Source organism: Myotis daubentonii, chromosome 3 (genome assembly GCF_963259705.1).
Source record: "Myotis daubentonii chromosome 3, mMyoDau2.1, whole genome shotgun sequence".
NCBI classification, from domain to species: Eukaryota; Metazoa; Chordata; class Mammalia; order Chiroptera; family Vespertilionidae; genus Myotis; species Myotis daubentonii.
This window is the reverse complement of record NC_081842.1, coordinates 70,753,384-70,777,424: the sequence shown is the minus strand read 5'-3', so window position 1 is coordinate 70,777,424 and position 24,041 is coordinate 70,753,384. Positions and strand designations below refer to the sequence as shown.

Below are 24,041 nucleotides of genomic sequence, written 5' to 3'. Positions count from 1 at the left end.
AACCACTGAGCCATACATACCAGCTGGCCCATACTGTTTTCTATAGTGGCTGCACCAATTTACAATTCCACTAACAGTGCATGAGGGTTCCCTTTACTTTAAAATCTTGCAAACACTTATTTGTTGATTTATTGATGATAGCCATTCTGCCAGGTGTGAGGTGATATCTCATTGTGGTTTTAATTTGCATTTCTGTGATGATTAGTGACTCTGAACATCTTTTCCTGTATCTATTACCCATTTGTATGTTCTACTAGTATTTGGAGAAATGTCTATTCATGTCCTCTGCCATTTTTAAAATCAGATTGATTTTCTGGTGTTAAGCTGCATGAGTACCTTATATATTTTGACATTAAGCCCTTGTTGGATGTATTATTGGCATATATTTTCTTCCATTCAGTAAGTTTATGGCTTCCTTTATTGTGCAGAAATTTTTAGTTTGATGTAGTCCCAATTTTGTTTCCCTTACCCAAAGAGACATATCCAAAAAAAGTATTGCTAAGAGTGATGTCAAAGAGTTTACTGTTATGTTTCTTTCTAGGAATTTGTTGATTTTGTACATCTTACATTTATTTATTGAGTGTAACTGTCCAGCTTTCCCAACACCATTTATTGAAGAGATTGTCTTTGCCTCATTGTATAGTCTAGACTCCTTTGTCATATAGGCATTGTTTTACTTTCTGGGGTCTCTATTCTGTTCCATTGATCTATGTGTCTGTTTTTATGCAAGTACCATGCTGTTTTATTACTATAGCCTTGTAGTATAGTTTGATATCAGCTACTGTGATACCTCCAACTTTGTTCTTCTTTCCTAAGATTGCTGTGGATTTTTAGGGTCTTTTGTGATTCCATACAAATTTTAGAATGACTTGTTCTAATTCTGTAAAAATGCCTTTGGTATTTTGATAGGGATTGCACTGAATCTGTAGATTGCTTTGGGTAGTTTAGACATTTTAATAATGTTACTTCTTTCTATTTATGAACACAATGTATAGGATAGATAATATTGATATGAGAATTTTCTAGGTTGATAGAAAAATAAAGAAAAACATGGGTTATAAATACTATATATGCAGGTACCATTGTAGAGCAAGATCTGAATTATGTTTTGGGTTGGGCAACTGAAAAGTTGAATTGAAATGATGATATAGTATTTGGAGTGTGTCTTAGTTTGCTCAGGTTGCTGTTATAAAATACTAGAGACCGGGTGTTGTTTCTCACAGTTCTGGAGGCTTGGAAGTTCAAGGTCCCAGGCAGCTCCAAAGCCTGCTTCCTGGTGTGTGGATGTTCGCCTTCTCGCTGTATCTACGTAAGGCACAGAGCAGAAAAAGAACCAGACTCTCCCCTGTCTCTCCTTATAAGGGGACTGATGCTATCATGTGGGCTTCACCCTCATGACCTATCTCCCGGGGCCCATCTCCAAACACCATCTCATAGGGGATTATGGTTTCAAGGTACAGATTTGGGGAGCAGGGACAACTGTGCAGTCTATAACAGAAGGTCTTGAGCAGAGAGGTTAGCGTGTGTGTTCTATTTTGAAACTGATTGTGGATGTTTTTTTTTTTTTTGGAAAACCAAGTTGTAGGTAGAAAGTAATGTGATGACAGAAATACTGTAGCAGGATTAATGTGCTTTTGGATACAAGACCAATTAGTACAAGGACTGAATAGACCTTGAACTAAGGATATATCTTAAGAGTGATAATAAAAACCTCAGGAATGGGTTAATGAATACCCAAATTGGAGTCATGGCAATGGGAATGCAACTTAGGGGAGAGAATCAGGCATATACTGTATATGATGGCTGAATTCAGTTACTTACATTTGGTCACAGGTTAGAAACTTGATAGTGAATTTCTGATGAATATTTTCTGAGGTACAAAAACAACTTTGTGATGTGGTAGTGAAATACAGTGGCTGCTAGCCCCAGATGGTTCAGTTTGTTGCAGCTGTAGATCACCGTATAAATACCTGGCAACAGGAAACTGGTGTTAGACACAAATTGTGTAAAACTGAAACAGAGAACATATGGTATTCTCAAAAAATAAATATAAACAATTTAACAGGGAGAGAATTTGGCACAAATATATTAATTGGAAGTTAATACACCTGCATGGATCATCTATTATTTGCACATCTAGGTAATTATGCTGCCAGAGATTAACACTTACTTTAAAAAACCAACCATAACATTTGTACTTGACAGAGATATAGTTCTCTTCAATTTTATGGGTTTAATATATGAAGTCGTTTTAAATGCTAGTGGCAAATTGCTGCAATTGGAAAACTATATTCCTATAAATTTTCACCAGAAAAAACTGTTTACTGGTAATTTTAAGATGTTATAGCCCTTCCATTTTACCTGATATGAATATCATAGGACAGCAGAAGGTGGTAAACTTTTCCATAGCAAATATCTTGCTATCCTGAAATTGAGCAAATGCTATAAATGCACAAATGTCAAAGTGTATGCTATACATTTTTTTTATTGTAATATTTAACCAATGTCTTTACTGCCATCAGTAGAGCTCATATTTCAACTCTTGGGTTGGAATCTAAAGCAATATAATTTCTGAATAGTTTAAACTGAAAATAAAGTGATGACATTTGTCTGAGAGGATAAATGAACAGGGTAGTGATGTGTACTAAATCTATGGACATGTGAATGTGCTCAGAATTGTATAATTTCTATCACCATGTACAACTTCCCTTATGAATAGCTCTGGAGGACCCCCATTGCTGGCTCTTGAGGCTGATAAAGACTAAACATGGAGAGAGAGAGAGAGAGAGAGAGAGAGAGAGAGAGAGAGAGAGAGAACTCCATGATATATCCTACAGAAGAGCTGAAGGTCAAGGGGTAAAGGGCTAGTTTTTATGCCTTAGTATGAACTTCCCTCTGAACTCTGACATTCTGGAGAGTTATAATATAGCTGTCTCTCTTCTCCCATTCATGTTTTTGCTTCATAATCCCCATACTTTTCAGGGTTTGGAGGATGAGGCCAAGAACTTATTTTATTTTATTTTTTTACTCTCAGGTTTTCTGTGAGCTGTGTAAGAAGACAGTTAAAAGGAAACAGAGTGAAGCCAACTTAAAGCTGGGTTGGGAAGGATGCTAAGCCTGGCTTTGGTGTCTTCTGACCTCTCATTTATTGCTTTTCTGTGATCTCTCAGTTTGTCTTCTTCCCAATATTTTTGGATTGAATTGTGACCCATCAAATTCCTATGTTGAAGTCCTACCCTTCAGTATCTGAAAATGTGACTGCATTTGGAGATGGGCCTTTAAAGTGGTAAATAAGGTAAAATGCAGTCATTTGGATGGTCTCTATAAAATTTGGTCTCATTATAAGAAAAATAAATTTGGACACACAGAAAGAAACACAAGAGGTGTATGTGCACAGTGGGATTACCATGTAAAGAAGAAGTAAGAGTTGACCATCTACAAGCCAAGAAGAGAGCCCTCACAGGAAACCAAGCCTTGATTTTGGACTTCCAACCTCCAGAACTGTGAAAAAATAAAGTTCTGTTATTTAAGCCACTCAGGATATGGGATTTTGTTATGGTGGGCCTAGCATACTAATATACCAATGTTCTCATGAAACTCAAGGTCCTTCTATGATTGCTTCATTTATGCCATCATTATCTTCTCACTTATGGGAAGTTATTCTGCTGAATATAAAGAGTTACTTCATTAAGCTAATTTATGGTAAAATAATCGAAACACAGAATTTTATCATTATTAAATTGCCTAATAGCATACATCTTTTTTTTTTTTTTTTGGAGAATTTTATAGTACTTCCTTTAGCCCTATCATCTCACACCTGTCAGAATGGCTATCATCAACAAATCAACAAACAACAAGTGTTGGAGAGGATGTGGAGAAAAAGGAACCCTTCTGCACTGCTGGTGGGAATGCAGACTGGTGCAGCCACTGTGGAGAACAGTATGGAGCTACCTCAAAAAACTAAAAATGGAAATCCCCTTTGACCCAGTGATCCCACTACTAGGAATATATCCCAAGAAACCAGAAACGCCAATCAGAAAGGATATATGCACCCCTATGTTCATAGCAGCACAATTCACCATAGCTAAGATTTGGAAACAGCCTAAGTGCCCATCAGCAGATGAGTGGATTAGAAAACTGTGGTACATCTACACAATGGAATACTATGCTGCAGTAAAAAAAAAGGAACTCTTGCCTTTTGCAACAGCGTGGATGGAAATGGAGAGCATTATGCTAATTTGTGGATTATAGAGAACAACATAGACTGATGAAAAAGGACAGATCCAAAGACTGAGAAACAGCGATCAGGCTATCAATCCCCAGAAGGAAAGTAGGGGAGGGCAGGGGTAAGGGGAAGAGATCAACCGAAGGACTTGTATACATGTATATAAGCCAAACCAATGGACATGGACAACAGGGGGATGGGATCATGAGTGTGCGGGGGGGGGGGGGGAGGTTGGGGATTAACCCAGGGGATGAGGACACATTTGTAATACCTTAACTAATAATAATAAAAAAAATTAAATTCTTTATTGTTTAAAGTATTACATATGTCTCCTGCCCCCCCCATTGATCTCTCCCCGGCGACTCCCACCCCCCAGGATAAGACTTGACGGCCCCAGTGTCTGTGTCCATTGGTTATGCTTATATTCATGCATACAAGTCCTTTGACTGATCTCTAATCTCCTCCCCTTCCTCTGCCTACTCTCTGAGATTAGATGGTCTATTCAGTGATACCTTGTCTCTGGATCTATTTTTGTTCATCAGTTTATGTTGTTAATTATATCCCACATATGAGTGAGATCAGGCAACATTTACCTTTCTCTGACTGGCTTATTTCACTTAGCATAATGCTCTCCAGTTCCATCCATGCTGCTGCAAATGGTAAAAGCTCCTTCTTCTTCTTTTTTTTTTAAAAATATATTTCTTTATTGATTTAAGAGAGGAAGGGAGAGGGAGGAAGAGATAGAGACATCAATGATGAGAGAGTCATTGATTGGCTGCCTTCTGCACGGCCCCCAATGGCCACCAAGCCCGCAGTCTGGGCATGTGCCCTTGGCTGGAATCGAACCTAGGACCTTTCAGTCCGTAGGCCGATGCTCTATCCACTGTGCAAAACTGGCCAGGGCTCCTTCTTTATTATAGCAGCACTAGAGGCCTGGTTCACAAAAATTTGTGCACTTGCGGAGAGTCCCTCAGCCCAGACAGCACCCTCTCGCAGTCTGGGACCTTTCGGGGGATGTCCCCCTGCTCGCTTAGGCCTGCTCCCTGGGGGACTGGGCCTAAGATGGCTATCAGACACCCCTCTGGTAGCCCAGAAACACTTGGGGAATATCCGACTGACGTGGGGTGGGCATAAGCTGCAGTTGGACATTCATAGCACTGCTGAGGAGGTGGGAGAGGCTCCCAACACCACCGCTGCACTCGCAGCTGTCAGCCTGGCTTGTGGCTAAGCGGAGCTCTCCCTGTGGGAGTGCACTGGCCACTAGGGGGAAGCTCCTGCATTGAGCATCTGCCCCCTGGTGGTCAGTGAGCATCATAGCAATCAGTCATTCCAGGTTGTTCTGCTGTTAGGGTCAATTTGCATGTTAGTCTTTTATTATATAGAACTAGAGGCCCGGTGCACAAAAATTTGTGCACTCAGGGGGGGTCCATCAGGCCGGCCTGTGCCCTCTCACAGTCTGGGACTCCTCAGGGGATGTCCACCTGCTGGCTTAGGTCCGCTCCCTGGGGGATCGGGCCCAAGCTGGCAGTCAGACATCCCTCTGGCAGCCCAGGAACCCTCAGGGGATGTCCGCTTGCCAGCAGGGAGCAGGCATAAGCTGCAGTTGGACATCCTTAGTGCTGCTGAGGAGGCGGGAGAGGCTCCCGCCACCACCGCTATGCTGGCAGTTGTCAGCCTGGCTTGTAGCTGAGCAGAGCTCCCCCTGTGGGAGCGCAAAGACCACCAGGGGCATCTCCTGCATTGAGCGTCTGCCCCTGGTGGTCAGTGTGTGTCATAGTGACCAGTCATTCCCAGTCATTCTGCTGTTAATGTCAATTTGCATATTACCCTTTTATTATATAGGCTAGAGTCCTGGTGTACGGGTGAGGGCTGGCTGGTTTGACCTGAAGGGTGTCCTGAATCAGGGTGGGGGTCCTGCTGGGGTGCCTGGCCAGCCTGGGTGAGGGGCTGATGGCTGTTTGCAGGCTGGTCACACCCCCTTCAGGGTGGGGGTCTCCACTGGGGTGCCTGGCCAGCCTGCGTGAGGGGCTGATGGCTGTTTTAAGGCTGGCCACAGCCCCTTCAGGGTGAATGTCTCTACTGGGGTGCCTGGCCAGCCTGGGTGAGAGGCTGATGGCCGTTTTCAGGCTTTCCATGCCTGTGGGCTGGAAGCCGGTATCTGGGATTTATTTATCTTCTTTAATTGAAACTTTGTAGCCTTTGTCTGGCTAGAAGCTTCCTGGCAACCCAGCACTTCCTTGAGTGGAGCCCATGCTCACTGGAAACAGGTATCTGGGATTTATTTATCTTCTATAATTGAAACTTTGTAGCCTTGAGCATAGCTCAGGGCCAGCCAGGGCAGGTGGGAAGCTTGGCTTCCTCCATTGCCAGGGGCAACCTGAGCCTCCTGCTCACTCCAGCTCCGTAGCCGCCGCCATCATTGTGATGGAGTGAGGGAGTGACCGACTGAGGGAGTGATTGTTAATTTTCATATTACTCTTTTATTAGATAGGATAGTATTCCATTGTGTAGATGTACCACTGTTTTTTAATCCACTCATCTGCTGATGTGCACTTAGGCTTTTCCAAATCTTAGCTATTGTAAATTGTGCTGCTATGAACATAGGGTCGCATAGATCCTTTCTGATTTCTTGGTGTATATTCCTAGAACTGGGGTCACTGGGTCAAATGGGAGTTCTATTTTTAATTTTTAAAGGAAACTTCATATTGTTTTCCACAGTGGTTGCAATAGCATATATCTTATAAGTGGCAGAGCTTGGGTAAGAACCTGGATATTTTGAATCTTTGTCCTAAGTATTTTTCACCACACACTCTTCCTTTTATGACAAACCATCAGAGAACTGTGAATATAAATCAGGTTGCTTTGGCTTTTCATGGTATTACTCTTACTGAACTGTATTTTGATGTTTGCCATCAGACTATATCAAATAATTGATTGAAACTCACTGCTGTATTTCCTGTAGTAATATCATTAAGATCATCATTCTCAGCATCCCACAATGTCTCCTTGGGGAGGAACATCAAGTGATCTTGAAGGATCTGATGGATTGCACTTTGTGTCCATAGCCTTCTCTGGTTTCCTTTTATTTCCCCAAACAATTCTCTTCTCTTAAAATTATATGTAATTTATTTGTTTATTTATGCACATTTAAAGCAATATCTTTTTATTCATTTAGAAATATTCCTTTATTTGACTATATTTTAGAAACAGGTTTTAGCTCAAAGTATTTACATGCATTTTTGCCATCAACATCTTTATAATCAACTAGAGGCCAAGTGCACAAAATTCGTGCATGAAGGGGGCGTGTCCCTCAGCCTGGCCTGCACCCTCTTGCAATCTAGGATCCCTCGGGGGATGTCCAACTGCCAGTTTAGGCCTGATTCCAGGATAGGGCCTAAACTGGCAGTCGGATATCCCTCTCACAATCCAGGACCACTGGCTCCTAACCACTCACCTGCCTGCCTGCCTGACTTCCCCTAACCACTCTGCCTGCGTGCCTCATTGCCCCTAACCACTCTGCCTGCCTGCTTCATTGCCCCTAACCACTCACATGCCTGCCTAATCGCCCCTAACCACTGTGCTGCCTGCCTGATCACCCCTAACTACTCTCCCTGCTTGCCTGATTGTCCCTAACCACTCACCTGCCTGCTTGATCACCCCTAACTGCTTGCCTGCCTGTCTTCACCCCTAACAACCTCTGCCTGCCTGCCTGATCACCCCTAACCACTTGCCTGTCTGCCTGATAACCCCTAACCACTCTGCCTGCCTGCCTGCTTGCTCCTAACTGCTCGCCTGCCTGCCTAATCACACCTAACCACCCCTGCCTCGGCCCCCATTATAGCGGCTTCATCCAGAAGGATGTTCAGAATGTCGTCTGGAAGGTCGTTCGGATGTTTGGTCTAATTAGCATATTACACTTTTATTATTATAGACTAGAGGCCCGGTGCACAAAAATTTGTGCACTCGGGGGGGAGGAGAGGGTCCCTCAGCCCGGCCTGTGCCCTCTCGCAGTCTGGGACCCCTTGGGAGATAATGACCTGCTGGCTTAGGCCTTCTCCCAGGTGGCAGAGGGCAGGCCCAATCCTTAGGTGCAGCCCCTGGTCGGGCTCAGAGCAGGGCCCATTGGGGAGTTGGGGCACCGCCCCCTGTCATGCACAGAGCAGGGCGGATTGGAGGTTGCGATGCCACCCTCAGTCACGCTCAGGGTAGGGCCAATTGGGGGGTTGGGGCTCCGCTCCCTGTCACACTCAAAACAGAGTCGTTGGGGAGGTTGTGGTGCCACCCCCTGTCACGCACAGAGCGGGCCGATCAGGGGGTTGGGGCACCTTCACCTGTCACGAACAGAGCAGGGCCGATAGGGAGGCTGTGGCCCTGCCCCCTGTCACACACAGAGCTGCAAGGTGATCAGGGGTTTGGGCGCTGCCCCCTGTCACACTGATCCCGGTGCCAGGAGGCCTCTCAGCTCCGCTGATTCCAGTGCTGGGAGGCCTATTACGCTTTTACTATATAGGGTAGAGGCCTGGTGCATGGGTGGGGGCTGGCTGGTTTGCCCTGAAGGGTGTCCTGGATCAGGGTGGGGGTCCCCACTGGGGTGCCTGGCCAGCCTGGATGAGGGGATGATGGCTGTTTGCAGCTGGTCACACCCCCTTCAGGGTGGGGGTCCCCACTGGGGTGCCTGGCCAGTCTGGGTGAGGGGCTGAGGGCTGTTTTCAGGCTGGCGGGTGACTGAAGCTCCCAACCGCTCCTTTTTTCCTTTTTATTCTGGGCCAGCTTTAGCTCTGAGGCTCCAGCTCTTAGGCCTCTGCTCCTGAAAGCAGGTATCTGGTTTGTTTCGGTTCTATAATCGGAACTCTGTATCAACTCCAGCTCTGAGATCCCAGCTGGCTGAAAGCTGGTTTCTGGGGTTTTGTTTTGCATCTATATTTGTTACAATGTTTGAAACTGCAGGCTCAGAGGCTGGCAAGGCAGGTGGGGAACATTGCAGTCCTCCGTCACTGAAGCAAGCAAGCCTCATGTTAGTTTCAAGCTGCCTGGCTGCCGGCCGCCATCTTGGCTGGCAGTTAATTTGCATATCTTGCTGATTAGCCAATGAGAAGGGTAGCAGTCATACGCTAATTACCATGTTTCTCTTTTATTAGATAGGATAGGCAGTTTTCCAGAAAATGTCCACAGAGTGTGAGTATGCATTATTAGTCTAAATCCAGTTTTTACCACAGCACCTTATCATTTTCAACCCAGAGATCTCGAAACATTCAGTGAGGGTTACCACATCTTATCAGGATCAACCCAACAGTGTCTTAATTTACATTAACATGAAATTTACATATTGGTGGGGTAGCAGAGATAAAATATGTAGTAATCATATTTGAGACCAGCATATGAAAGTTCACTAAGTGTAAACACCCTAAGCTTACACAGGAGCTCAATGCCACTAGCTCAGTGACGGCGAACCTTTTGAGCTAGGCGTGTCAGCATTTTGAAAAACCCTAACTTAACTCTGGTGCCGTGTCACATATAGAAATTTTTTGATATTTGCAACCATAGTAAAACAAAGATTTATATTTTTGATATTTATTTTATATATTTAAATGCCATTTAACAAAGAAAAGTCAACCAAAAAAATGAGTTTGCGTGTCACCTCTGACACACGTGTCATAGGTTCGCCATCACTGCACTAGCTGCTCGATGGCAGGGCTGTCTGCTGTTTCTCCACCCTTCCAGTGCTTGAAGATTGGGTCTCCATACAGAGGCTCTCAAATGTTTTTCGTGAAACAGCTGTACCAGATCCAATCCATAGTTACGGGCTAGCAACTCACTGGAAAACCAAAATCATCTATCCTTATAAGTCAAATAATGGAATAATGCAGATGCCCACCTATGTGGCATAATACTGACTCAAGAAATATGGGGTAGTGTAGTGAGTATATTAAGAGGGAAGGAGAGTAAATAGAGTTCACTTTTAATCTTAGGGTGCTGGAGATATGATCATTTCATCTTCATTTTCATTTAAATTTTTTTGAGATATGCACTTAATAATTCCATGCATGACACCATTAGGAAAGTCATCCTATGCTACACATATTCATTCAAATTAGGAAGCTGGTGCTCTCATATGCTCTATTGGTATATATTCATAATCTCTAGAAGTAAGCACTTGCTGTATTGCTTTTTTTAGTTTTAATTATTTTCAAATTATACATGCATAAAGTATAAACAGACAAATAGTTTTTACAAGACTTGTTGTGAAAACCTGCAGTCTATGTCCCCCTACTCTTACTTTTTGTGGATTATTTTGGGATATAGTTCTATGTCTAAGTCACAAACTTTATTACCACTCATTGGTTTATCAGTTTAAGCATGGCTTGTTGATTTCCAGCCATGGAACCTGCAGCTTTAGCTCTCACCATTCCTGTTCTCCAGTGCACACGTGCCACTTCCCAGCCCACATCTTCTCAATAGAGTTTCACACATTGAAAGTTGAGCCATGTAGTGAACCTTATTAATGTTGTTTTCCCTGCACGCTTTTATGTTTTCCTGGAGGTCATAATTGTCTGAAATATTCTCTCAAGGTGCTGAGATACATAAGATGTTCAGTTTCATCTTCCTGAAGAAATCCCTTCTGAAGAGTTTTCTGCCCTATTCCAGTATGAATTGTTTTCTGCTTTCTGGAGCAAAGCTGTTATAGAAACTTCCTTCACCATCATCTGGGAATTCTTTCCTCCCTGCCCGCCCCCCCCCCCCCCCCTTCCCGACGCCTCGAGTGAAGATGTAGTTTTCTATTTCTTATCTTCCTCTTTCTTGGCTTACACCTTCATTTTGGTGAAGCTCATCCTTCTATAGATTTCTGAGAAGGGGGAGAAACTTTCAAAATGCTGCATGTCCAAAATGGTCTTTACCTTTACATTTAATTTCGAATTTGGCTGGTTACATACTTCCTTCCTTCAGTATTTGAAAGTTATTGCTATATATCTTTAAGGTTCCAGTTGTGGCTCTAGAAGTATGATGATATTGTTTGTATGTAACCTGTTTTCTCCTGTCCTTTTTGTCAACAGAGCACTGAAATTTTATGCTAATATACTTTAGCATAGTATAGTTTAATCTACTGCCCTGCGTTTTTTCAATCTGGGAAAGCATAAAATTTCTTTTAATTCTGAGACATTTTTGAAAATTTTCTTGTTTTCTTTCTTCATTTTCTGTGTTTATTTTTTAAACGAAGGTCTAAATGTTTATTAATGACAACAGAATATAAAATTACAGTGTTTGCTATGTAATTTTTATTATGTAAATATTAGACCTACTGAACTAGTTGTTCTAATCATTTTTGTAAATGTTCTTTTTATATCCTTTTGCTCTTCTTTATGAGAATTTTACTCAATTTTATCTTTCAACACTTCTACTGAGTTTTTCACTTATGTAATTACATGTTTAATTTCAAAGAGCTCTTTTGTCACTTTGTTTTGTTTTGGGAATGCTCCTAACAGCACCGTTTCAGTCTTTATGGGTGCAATAGATTATTTTTAATCTCTTTAAATATATTAACGATTTTTGCATTTCATTCTCTTTGTGTAGTTCCCCCGAGGTTGTTATCTTTTGCATGAGAGCCTTTACTCAGATGTTGGTAATTTTTGTTTGCTGCTCCCAGTTAATAGTAGGGGCTCCAAAAGCCATTGAAAAGGTCTGAGGTGAAGTTGGGGTTTGTGCACCCTGAGTTTTAATGTAGGTGATATGGTTGGATCTTTTTGGAGTGAATCTCCAATGTTAGTATCTTCCAAGTCTTTCCTCTTAAGTAGTCAGATTCTCCAAAGAAGACCCTTTGAAACTTCTACATGGAAGTAGTAGGTGTAGCAATTGATGGTGTTCTGCGACCTGAGTAGAGAGAGTGAATAGGGGCCTAGGAATCTAGTAAACATTTAATGCTAATCTCTCTATTTTTGGTATTATACTTCTATCCTCAACTATTTTTGGTACCCCTCCAAAATTAGAGACTCTGTTTTTTCTCTAATAAGCCATCATCCTTGTTTCAGGATATATTTTTAAATCATAATTTTAAAATGTTTTTATTGATTTTTTTTTAGAGTGAGGGAAAGGGAGAGAGAGAGAGAAACATCAATGTGAGAGAGAAAGATCGATGTGAGAGAAACATCCATTGGTTCCCTCCTGCACACACCTTGGTGGGGAATAGAACCCACAACCTGGGTATGTGCCTTGACCAGGAATGGAACCAGTGACCTTTTGGTTCATGGGATGACACTACAACCAACTGAGCCACACTAACCAGGGTTTGAATCATCATTTTTAAAGTTAACTGGTGCCATGAATTACTAAGCCTTTGGAGGATTCTTTTGAATAAATGAGATTTATTTTTGGCATTATCCTCTACTGTTTTTCAGGTAATTTATGCTATTAAACCTAGTCTATCTATTCTAAAATTTTGCTGTTATTACCTTCTGTTCTTCCATCTTCTCTTATGTCTTAAAGTCTCTGTTCTATTATTTTGAGGGTTTTGAGAAGAAAGCAAATTTGTGTGTTCAATTTTCCACTCTAATACTAGAAGTGTCAATATTTATTTGTTATATGTTACTCTCATATTAAATTGTATATATTTCTGTATGCTACCTTAAATTCATTTTTAAGAGGTGAAAAATGGGATAAAATAAATAGACTACCTCAATTAGAGTTCTAGATGTGTCTAAACTCTTCATCATATAAAGCTAATTTTTTGTTTTAGTACTACATCATGAAAATGTCAATTGTTATTAATTTAATTCTTTGAAATTCCCCTTATTCCCAGGTTTTTGAAGCACCCACCAAGACCTCCTGTTATGCATCCCCAATGGCAACAGTTCCGACTTCATTCATCCTGGAGCTGACTTTCCTAAAGTACGTGTCTATGTGCTGAGTGGCTCTTCATTTTTAGTCAGGAAAATTGACTTTTCTTCTAGAAAAAATCCAGGGAGTGGAGTGAAAGTATACTTTAGATTTGGCTGTGCCAAAAGTGTTTAACTTTGAGATAGTAGCTATTTTGAAACCGTAGGAATTTGGTTGCATTAGGAAATGACATGAGTTTAGCTGATTTTTAAAAAGCCCTTTTTAAGTGTGCTGTCACTAACAACCAGAGGTCTGGTCTTTCTCTTAGCATTCTGTATGCGGAGGTCCCCCCTTTATTAATTAAGGTATTACTTATGTGTCCTTATCTCCTCATTGTCCCCCCACATCCCCGTGCTTCTGCCCTCACCCCTCTAGTGTCTGTGTCCATTGTTTATGCTTATATGCATGCATACAAATCCTTTGGTTGATCTCTCCCCCTTACCCCCACCCTTCCCTGCCTTCTCTCTGAGGTTTGAAGGCCTGATTGATGCTTCTCTGTCTCTGGATCTATTTTTGTTCATCAGTTTATGTTGTTTATTATATTCCACAAATGAGTGAGATCATGTGATATTTATCTTTCTCTGACTGGCTTATTTCACTTAGCATAATGCTCTCCAGCTCCATCCATGCTGTTGCAAATGGTAGGAGTTCCTTCTTTTTTACAGCAGCGTAGTATTCCATTGTGTAGATGTACCACAGTTTTCTAATCCACTCATCTGCTGATGGGCACTTAGGCTGTTTCCCAATCTTAGCTATTGTAAATTGTGCTGCTATGAACATAGGGGTGCATATATCCTTTCTGATGGGTGTTTCTAGTTTCTTGGGATATATTCCTAGAAGTGGGTGTGTGTGGAGGTTTTAAGTGAATGACACATTGTTTATGCAGTGAGGTGCTTATTGTGCTGAGCAGTCTCATGTCGGTCAAGTGTTAGGAAACTTCCTAGAGATGCTCCATATTCAAAGGAAAAAAATATTTCTGAGAAGTTCATCTTCAATCATGACTGACCCTCTGGCGGTTTGGTTTCATCAAAGATAATGTATATAGAGGCATTTTTAAGCAGAAAACACTACACAATTTTTATTCTTTTCTTACATTTATTATTTTCTATGTTGAACTTTGAAACATGTTCTAATTTATGTACGTTATGTTAAAAAGCTACATTTGGAAAAGGGAATGAAAAAGCATTTCACTTAATAGGTCCTGGATTCAATCCGTTCTTTAAAATTCTGCTTTTAAGGTACATGGTGGTCCAGACTCCTGTTGGCATCTGCATCAATGTGGACATGGACGAGTTAGAAAAGCAGGAAACAAGCATCTGGGCTTTCAGAGCTCCTCTCATCTGAAATGTGAGTTTTTTTTAATGAAAGAAGCTTAGCAGGCAAATTTTTATGCACAAGTACCAAACGATGAATCCAGATGAACACAAACATTTAAGATTTTGCTACATTTATCTGGGCAGCAGTTACTTGGATAAACAATTACCACCAGTGGGTGTCCTGGAAGGATGAAATAACTTCAACATCCTATATATGGTATTTGTTAGCTTTAATGGAATCCTTCTAGTGAGGGTCTAATGGTATCTTATTAAGTTTAATTTCAATCTCCCAGTTACTAATAATGTTCAGCACCTTCATGCACCAACTATCTAAATATTTTCTTTAGTGAAGTGTCTGTTCAAATATTTTACCCATTATTTTTTGACTATTTGTTTACCTTCTACTTTTTCGTTATAAGAGTTCTTTACGTATTCTAGACACAGCCCTTTATAAGATGAATGTTTATATTTTCTCCTAGTTTGTGGCTTATCTTTACATTTTCTTATCAGTGTCTTTTGAAGAGTAAAATATATTAATTTTGATAAAGTTCACAATCTTTTAAAAGACTTTTGTTTCCTATTTTAAAAATCTTTGCCTAATGCAAGGTCACTATCAAGTTTTTTTCCCCCCTAGAAGTGTTATATTTTATATTTAGGTCATGACCCATTTTGAATTAATTTTTGCATATGGTGTGAGGTAAAGTTTGAGCTGCATATTTTTTAGCATATAAATATTCCAATTCAGTGGGGGAAATGATAGTCTTTTATTTATTTTTTAAAATTTACCTTTATTATTAAAAATATTACAGATGTCCTCCCCCCTTTTTTCTCATTGACCCCCTCCATCCTACACTCACTCTTCCAGGCCTTCACCACAGTATTATCTGTGTCCATGGGCTATGCATATATGTTTCCCAGTAGGGATAGTCTTTTGAAGAAATGAACTAATTCATATATGGTCAGAGAATCAGGATGATGAGTTTTTGAGGTAAAGTACATTCACCTGTGAAAGAATGCATACAGCAGCATAAGGCGGTATGTCAAAGCACTGCACTGGAGTCATACTCATGGATAAAAATCTGGATGTATATCTCTAGGTTTTATATGTAAATTATATATATAAATATATAAATTATATTTTCCTTAATGTATCCATCTGTCTGCTCCTTGATTAGAATATGGTTTAACTGTATGACATTGAGGATATAACCTAACCCATCTGTACTTCAATTTCCCCATCAACAATGTGAGGATCAAAATAATATCTGCCTCATAGAGTTCTTAAAGGGGTGAAACAAATAATGTACAGAAAGCACTGAAATATTAGATATTATTGTGTGCACTTGTTCTTCCAGTGAATGTCATACGCAGCTAGCTCACTCAAACAGGAACAAGTAAGTCTTCATAGGATCATTCACAATCATGTTCTTGCCTCATCTGTTCCCTCTGAGCAATAAGAATGTCAGCACAGATATCTAGTTACTTTCCTGTGATTAACAATTCTGGAAGTGGTTCTTCTATCTCAGTAGTTTACAAAGACATTGAAAATGATTAATTGGGAATGACTCAACTCACATCATGAAATTAATTATCTACAGATTATTAAGCAGTTCACTTAAGCATAAACAGTTAAAAATGATATCTAGATAAATTTATCCCTCCTTCACGTTTATTGCCAATTATTTTTCCAGAGGCTTTGTAAAAACACTCTGCCACTACTGCTAAGGATATCATTCTTCAAATTTTTATCCATGTCAATTTTCTCACTGTCCTTGTAGCCGTAGCCCATCAATCCACTTGTATATTCCATGCTGGGACAATGCCTGCTCATCTAATCTGCTTCATGTCAGCATTGTCGTTCCCTTGATTTAAATTTACTAAGATTACAAGAATTATATACTAAGATTACAAGGATCTGTAAGAACCTTCTCTGTATTTCTATTAGTCTAATAATTCTCTTCTCATTTGTTGTTACAGACATTTTTGCAAATGTGTAGTCTGTAGCCATGTATTACAAAGCAACTCCTTTAGATACTGCTCTACAGTGAGGAGCTTTGCAGAACCTCCTGGACAGGACCAGCCACATCCTTTGTGGGACAAAGTGTAAAATGAAAATAGGTAGTTCTTTATGCAAAAATTATTAAAACTTTCAAGATCATGACAGCAGAGCATTAAACCAAGAGGAGCTTTCTAAATGGGCTCTGTTCAACAAACCAAGCTGCACACCATCTAGTTGGCCTTGATGCTGGATTTTGATGGGAAGGAAAGGACACCTACATGGGTGCTTCTTGAAAGAATCTGATCTATTGCTTAGAAAACTCAACTTGTTCCTTACCTTTTCTGCTGTATTATTTCATGTCCCATCTGCCATCTTCCCAACCCCAGTGGTAGCACTGTAGCTGAATATCTACTTTTTCCCTTAATGGTTTTTGTGGTTTAATAATTTCATACACATTTGTATATTTCCTGATTATAAGAGGAGACAAGGTAAGCCCTGTGATACTGATGATAAATATGTATCAAACTTCAGAGTCTTGCCCTAACTGGTTTGGTTCAGTGGATAGAACATCAGCCTGTGGACTGGGGGGTCCCAGGTTCGATTCTGGTCAAGGGCATGTACCTTGGTTGTGGGCACATTCCCAGTGGGGGGCATGCAGGAGGCAGCTGATTGATGTTTCTCTCTCATCGATGTTTCTAACTCTCCATCCCTCTCCCTTCCTCTCAGTAAAAAATCAATAAAATATATTTAAAAAACAAACAAACAAACAAAAAAACTGCAGAGTCTTGTGCTTTGCAGTATATGGAGAGAGCTAAAGGGACACAATCCCTATACTACTATGTTACTTTTATGTACCAGACTTTACTATCATATTTGAATTACCTATTCTTTATGAACCATTCCCTTCCTTCCTTCCCATTTTCTTTCCTCCTTCCTTATTCTATCTATCTATCTATCTATCTATCTATCTATCTATCTATCTATCTATCTATCTATCATCTATCTATCTATCATCTATCTATCTATCATCTATCATCCATCTATTATCTATTTTGGTGGTGGAAGATGGTGACACTGTGCTAGCCTTAGGAATTCATTAGCTTCACAGTCTACTGAAGGGGAGCAAAAATAAAATAGAGCATATTAAATCTGTGGGAACATAAAGAATCTATCATAAGGGGTCTCTGGGAATTCCTTTGGGAGGAGGTGACTTCTGAGCTAAGACTTAATGGATAAAATGGAATTAACTAGGAGAAATCTGTGCTCCAGATAGGAGGAATGTATACACAATGTGGACTCATGCTTTTTAAAGTTCCATAGTCAGTTTTGGTGTAGATCTAGGGTTAAAAAATTTTAAATTAGAATTTCTTATTAATTAAAAACCTGGATAAGGAAGCAGAGAGACCAGAACAATATAATCTCTTCAGCTCTGCCTGTTGTCTGACCTCTGCCTGCATCCCAGTTTCTCAGTACATTCTGGTGAATTTTGCCTTTTGTCTTTGACCTTATATGGGGACTAACCCAACCATGTGGCTTTTGTGTTTTGTGGTTATGACAACTATCAGAGGAGCCTGCTAGTATACTGAGACTATATTGAGACACAGTTTATTTTCCAAAGTCTGATTAATGATTTTGTCTTTGAAAGCTACATGTTGGCCATTTATCAGTGATTTTATTATCCGTATCAGGGTTTGTACCTTGACTGTATTCTCTCAGCCTAATCTTTTTTATTGTCTAAAATTCTACATATGTCTCCTCTCTGTCTAATCTTGTAAGAGAATAATTTGAGATATTTAGTTTAGGTGAATTGTTCTAGGTCGCATTGGCTTATAAATAATAGAGCCTGGATTAGAACCCCAATGCTCTGAGTACAAGATCATATTTCTTTTTACTCTGTTTCAATAAAATTTAGAGACATTATTCATATTTTTTTTGTTGTTTGAACTACTTTATTCATTCTCATTCTATTTGTTGTCTATCGACAGACGGAAGCAATTTGTGGGGAAGAGGAAGGTTTTAATTGTTATGGTAATCAGTCTTCAAAGATGGCCCTGTACTTCCTCCACTCCTGCACTGTATGCCACTCCTTACAGCTGTGCCTTGTCTTACAATGGAATTACGTCCAGTTATACTCATCTTAAATTGAAAATATTGTAAATCAAAAATATATTTAATACACCTAATCTACCAATCAGCATAGCTTCATTTAGCCTATGGTAGTGTGCTCAGAACACTTACATTGGCCTACAGTTAGACAATTATCTTGAGTTTCATCTCAAGAGTAATTGCCTACCTCTTCTTCTCACCAGAAGCAGGAAACACAGATGGGTGTTTTGTAGACATGATGGAATGCAAAAACACAAAACACAACACTCCACAATGTTGACGACACAGTGCTCTGTAGAGTATCGGTTGTTTACCCTCCTGATTGTGTGGCTGACTGGGAGCCGTGGCTGACTGCCACTGGCCAGCATCATGAGAGAGTACTGCAATGCATATTTCTAGTCCAGTAAAAGGTCAAAATTCCAAGTACAGTTTTTACTGAATGCATATTACTTTTGCACCATCATAAAGTAAAAAATAATAAGTTGAACCATTGTAAGTTAGGGACTGTTTGTGTATCCCCTGTCTTTGAAAGTGAGCTGCTTTGGTGACCATCTGATCAATAGAATGTTCTAGGACTTGTAAGTCTAGGACTTAAAAGGATGGGTAGTTCCCATTCCTGTCCTCTTGAAACACTCACTCTTGTGATGTTCCTTCAGAAAACCTATCAGCCGCTTGAGACCTGAGGTGCTTTGGTCTATAGCCCAAGATAAATTCCCAGCGGACAGTCAGTACTAGTTGCCAGCCTGAGCGTGAGCTGTCTTGGATGTTCCAGTGTGGTGAACTCCCAGACAACTACAGACCAATACCCAGTGGAACAGAAAAACCATCTAGCTAGGTCCAGTCAACCTACAGAAACATGAGCGATACTAACATTGCTGTTATTATAAGCCACTACATTTTGAGGTGATTTATTGCACCTCAAAATGTGATTTATCCTTTATAACAAGGCTTATATCTTCTTTCAATATTTTGAATAATGAAAGCAATATGTGAAAAGCAATAAATCTCATGTGACTTGCTGGATAGACCAGTTTATTATATTAAAGTAACAATGATCTCTGCTACAATAGAGTATTTCTGAAAATTATTTTTAATGATCAGAAGTCTAGCTATTCTGAGCAGAGCCAAAATGAAAATGACAGTGGAGTTTAAAAAGCCTCATTAATTTGAGGAGAGTACATGATCTAGAAGCAAAGGAACGTGGATCAACTTTCTGAATATCCTTTTGTGACTTTTAAGAAAACTTACTCTTTGTTTAATGTTTGAGACTTGAATTTGAGCTAAAGTGCCTAAAGCAATTAGCCCTCTCTAGGCTAGGACACAGAAGAAGAGTGAAATGCTAAGGCCTAGTAGACATCAGGAGAAATTTCTTGCTGGGGGAATCTGCACTAGCCTTTAAGGTTAGGAAAATGGAACAGTGGTGCTGTTTCAGAAATATGTTTTCTTTAATTATGATGGAACATATTTATTAAATTAGAAATTCGGGCATCTGCTTGACAGATTTATATGAAATTATGGAGACAATGGGACAGAATGATCAGGAAAAAATCCTAAAGGCATAGACATACAGAAGACAATGTATGTAATAAAAATAAAATTTAAATAATATTTATCATATACCAGGTAGTATCCTAAGTGTCAGGAAATAATTTATTTAATTATATATATAACTAGGGGCCTGGTGCACAAAATTCGTGCACTGGGTGTGTGGAGGGGGGGAGTGTCCCTCAGCCCAGCCTGCCCCCTCTCACATACTGGGAGCCCTCAGGCGTTGACCCCCATCACCCTCCAATCGCAGGATCGGCCCCTTGCCCAGGCCTGATGCCTCTGACAGAGGCGTAGACCCCCATCACCCTCTGATCACCTGATCAGCCCCTTGCCCAGGCCTGACGCCTCCGCCAGAGGTGTCAGGCTTGGACAGGGGACCCCCATCTCCCCCCGATCACTGGCTCTGGCCCCTGCCCAGGCCTGAGGCCTCTGGCCCAGGAATCATGCCTGGGCAGGGGACCCCCATCTCCCTCTGATCGCTTGCTCCACCCCCCCCACCCAAGCCTGACGCCTCTGACCCAGGCTTCAGGCCTGGGCAAGGGGACCATCATATCCCCCCAATCCCCAGCTCAGCTCCCCGCCCAGGCCTGATGCCTCGGCCAGAGGAGTTGACCCTCATCACCCTCCGATCACCAATCACCGGATCGGCCCCTTGACCAGGCCTGAGGCCTCCGGCAGAGGTGTCAGGCCTGGGCAGGGGACCCCCAGCTCCCGGGGGTTGCAGGCTCTGCCCCTGCCCAGGCCTAACGCCTCTGGCTGAGGCGTCCGGCCGGGCAGCGGGGACCCGCAACTGCAGTGGCCCCGCGATCGTGGGCTCCGCTTTAGGCCAAGGCAAGGGACCCCTAGCTCCCAGGACTGCCAGCTTCAACCGTGTCCAGCTCCCATCACTGGCTCCACCCCTACTTCCTCCTATCACTGGCCAGGGCGGCAAAGGCGCCTGATTCTCCAATCATGGCTGGGGGGCAGGGCAAAGGCGGCCCCAGGGCCGCCTTTGCCCTGCCCCCCAGGACTTAGCTCCCCCCTGGGTTTCCAATCACTGTCAGTGGCAGGGGGCTTCTTCCTGCTTTCCCTTTCGCCTCCCTGCATTGTGCCTACATATGCAAATTAACCGCCATCTTGTTGGCAGTTAACTGCCAATCTTAGTTGTCAGTTAACTGCCAATCATAGTTGGCAGTTAATTTGCATATAGCCCTGATTAGCCAATGAAAAGGGTATCGTTGTACGCTAATTACCATTTTTCTCTTTTATTAGTGTAGATTGATTTTTTACAGAGAGGAAGGGAGAGAGATAGAGAGTTAGAAACGATGAGAGAGAAACATTGATCAGCTGCCTCCTGCACACTCCCTACTGGGGATGTGCCCACAACCAAAGTACATGCCCTTGACCAGAATCGAACCTGGGACCCTTCAGTCCGCAGGCTGACGCTCTATCCACTGAGCCAAACCGTTTAGGGCAAAAAATAACTTATTTAATAGTTATAAGAACTCTATGACATAGGTCCTATGTTATTCCCTATTTTTCTAGTGAGGAAATTGAGGCACAGCCTTCTAGGTGGCAGAATAAGGTGTGAAGTCAATTTTATTCTAGAATCATACACTTTACTCCTATATTACACTGCCTCTGAGTACAATGTACAGGTTAAATATAAAAGGGGGATGGCTATAATTCTTAAGTAATGAGAAGAAATAATCATGCCTAATACAAGCTGATCACATATAAAATATTTTTGGAGCTTTACTAAAGAGCAACTCAGATATCACCTGCCAATCTGACTCCCACCTCCTCTAAAAACACTGATGGCAAACTTGGAACTACTATCTAGAAAGTGGCCCTCATGACAAGCTCACTGGTTACATAGGAATGTTAAGCAAGGAGACTGTTCAGATAGCATTGCCACTACCTTCAAAGAACTGGCTGATAGTAAAGGGCCACACTCATGACCCCATCAGCTCAAGATCCCCTGAGGAACACAAGTTGTTCTTTGTGAAAATTCAATGCATTGCTACCCCTGTTGTATGCACTTGTAATGTGTCAAAAATGAGGAAGAAATGAGGCTTTAACCCGAGTGTCTGATAATGAGTTTCAGTGTACCCTGATTGTCAAGGACAATACAAATATCTTCTCAACTACTTCTGTACAGTAATAGCAGGCTGCTATCATGCATGCATCAGGACCCTGAAAAGAGGACACAGGGCACTGTATGTAAATGCCACCTACTTTAGACAAAAATTATTTGTTAACCTATTACTTTTTTCTTTAGTATTTGAATGTTATGTGTCACTCCATGACCTTGAGGATACTATGCCACTAGCTAGTGTTACTATAGTCAGAATTGGAGGCTACATTCAGTTGAATCCCAATAACTTGAATACAAGGAAGACAACATTACACAATCAAAGTTAAATATAAGATCAACACAGGAAGGATCTGACCAAATAAATTCAAATTCACGTGATGGAAACGACTTTATATAAAGCCAACCAACTTTATATTAACAAGAAAGAATATATTAAAATAAAATATTTATAGAGGATATTTTTAAAAATCAAATGGGAGTTAATCGTCCTGGAAGCACAGAAAGAAATGAGAAATTGTTGATGTGAAATTGGACATAGCCATATGCACAATGAAAGAGAAAAGGATTCTCAACTATTGGAGCAGGAGTATTTCTGGGATGATGACAAGACCATCCTTGTTTGGGCATAGATACAAGAAATGGAGTGAATTTTCAGTATTTCTGATCCTCATTGGCAGTATTATCCCTGATGGAAACTCTACATGTGACTATAATAGACTGGGGACATTAAATAATCATAACTCCTCTTATTTTGACATTGTTATAGGCAAGCAAACATCTGGTTATGATTTGATTTCCTATATGTGTCTGCATTGGAAAGGCTTTAAACTGAGGACCCTGAGGCCAAATTCAAATAAAAAATTCTTTATGCAATTAAAGTAAGTGTTCATAAATAGTTACAAATATATAAAAATTGGAAAACTAGTTTGGAACTTATCTTACTTCCTCTCTAAGTAGAGAAAGTTTTTTAGGGGATTAGGTTTAAATTTCTAGATGGTAGCTACTGACTAGAGATGAATAGCAGCTGCTCCCTTTAAATAGGATATTTATATTCTATTTTACCAGAATCTTCACCATTCCTGTGATATTGCACCCAGCTGTTCACCAACTTAACTGCCAGCCCCTGTAGAATTTTTGAGTTTTTATCTTTTGAGCATAAAGGGAAATTCTCTGATTACATAAAAATAAATTCTTGAAATCTTTGATAATTCCTCATGGCTAATGAATAAAGGGACATATATTTCACTTTCTATGCAGCTTGGCTATGATGATAATGCTGACCTAAATGGTGCACAGAATTTTCTATTTCTCATTGTTAAATTTAAATGAACATTCTTGTGATAACTTTAGTGCTAAGTAACTTTGATTTAGATACTCTGCTCTAAGAATTTAATTTTCCGTGGGCATGGGTAGAGCAAAGCTGACCTATCTAGATAGGACATTAAATCTCAGGACATGGAGAATAAGGCACTTCTGAGTGTGTATTCTAGATGACACAACTGCCACTTCTTCTGATTTTTGTAGAGAAAAACAGCAACTCTGAATGAAAAATCACTAGAAATCTGGTTCTGTGTAGTGCCATCACTCAATGGGCTGTGTGGCCATAAAACAAATGCACTAATATGCCTTGGCTTCAAATTGTTTATCAAGGAAATGAAAAAGAGTTGAACTGAAATATCTCTAAATTTCATCCTGCTCTCGCATTATGTAATTCAACTATACATGCTCTTACATTTTGGAGCTGATATGCACATGATTTAGGTATGATTTAAATCCTATGTGTATGAAGAATTTAATTAAACACAACTTACTATGTTACTGCCATATTGACATCTATAATTATATCCAAACACAGAAGGTTAGATTTTGGACATATTTCAGCAACATTTGGATATCTAGTGA

At 40.7% G+C, this 24,041-nt stretch overlaps 1 pseudogene; it reads left to right on the top strand.

Moving 5' to 3' along the window:
• Positions 1–14,437, top strand: part of LOC132229619 (small ribosomal subunit protein eS8-like) — an 89,916-nt pseudogene extending 75,479 nt beyond the window's left edge.
• Positions 14,438–24,041: the final 9,604 nt, after the last annotated feature.